Below are 1,351 nucleotides of genomic sequence, written 5' to 3' on the forward strand. Positions count from 1 at the left end.
ACCAAAGCAACAATTTAAAAATACTCCATTACGAGTAAAAGTCCTGCATGAAAAATCCTACTACAGTAAAAGTATTTAGTAGTTAAAGTATCCACCTGCCCAGCCTCACCGTCTTCTCAAACTTCCCCGTCTCTAAGAGGAAGATCATTTATCGAGCCAGCTGCCTCGACTTCTCCCCACACAGCGGCTTCTTCGCATTGGCTAACAACAAAGGACACGCCCCCCTCTTCAGGTCAGACAGCCAATCAGAATGCATCTGCACTTTTGTTACAGTGGTGGAAGAAGTACTGAGATCCTTTACTGCAGTAAAAGTACCAGTACAGCAATGTAAAAATACTCAACTAGAGTAAAAGTACATAAGTATTATGAGCTTGATGTAGATAAAGTATTGCAGTAAAAGTACATAAGTATTATGAGCTTGATGTAGTTAAAGTATTGCAGTAAAAGTACATAAGTATTATGAGCTTGATGTAGTTAAAGTATTGCAGTAAAAGTACATAAGTATTATGAGCTTGATGTAGTTAAAGTATTGCAGTAAAAGTACATAAGTATTATGAGCTTGATGTAGTTAAAGTATTGCAGTAAAAGTAGTGGTTTGGTCCCTCTGACTGATATATTATTATATATGACATCATTAGATTATTAATAGTGAAGCATCAGTGTTAGAGCAGCATGTTACTGTTGTAGCTGCTGGAGGTGGAGCTAGTTTACACTACTTTATATACAGTTAGCTAGTTTAGTCCAGTGGTTCCCAACCTAGGGGTCGGGCCCCTCCAAAGGGTCAGCAGATAAATCTGAGGGGTGGTGAGATGATTAATGGGAGAGGAAAGAAGAAAAAACAAAGTTCTGATACACAAATCTGTTTTCAGTTTTTGGACTTTTTCTCTAATCTTTGATTTTTGCTGAAATATTGGATCATTTGAACATTTATTGAAATGAAAGCATGTGAGAAGTTTAGAGGGAAAAATCACTATTTGGTGGAGCTGTTAACAACTCATAGACATGTGAAATGTGACCCCGACTACACACTGCTTTTTGTAAGACGTCAAAAGCCAAAAAGGTTGGAAACCACTGGTTTCATCTTTAACAATGTGTTGTATTTTAAAAGCTTGTTATATTATCCATTGTGTCAAATCTGCATCTGAAAAGTAACTAAAGCTGTCAAATAAATGTAGTGGAGTAGAAAGTACAATATTTCCCTCTGAAATGTAGAAAGTAGCATCACATGGAAATACTCAAGTACAGTACAAGTACCTCTAAACTGTACTTAAATACAGTGCATGAGTAAATGAACTTATGTTACGTTATGTTACTTTCGAGTGCTGGAAACAGAAATACATATTTTTACAGG

This window comes from Thunnus thynnus, chromosome 17, assembly GCF_963924715.1.
Source record: "Thunnus thynnus chromosome 17, fThuThy2.1, whole genome shotgun sequence".
NCBI classification, from domain to species: Eukaryota; Metazoa; Chordata; class Actinopteri; order Scombriformes; family Scombridae; genus Thunnus; species Thunnus thynnus.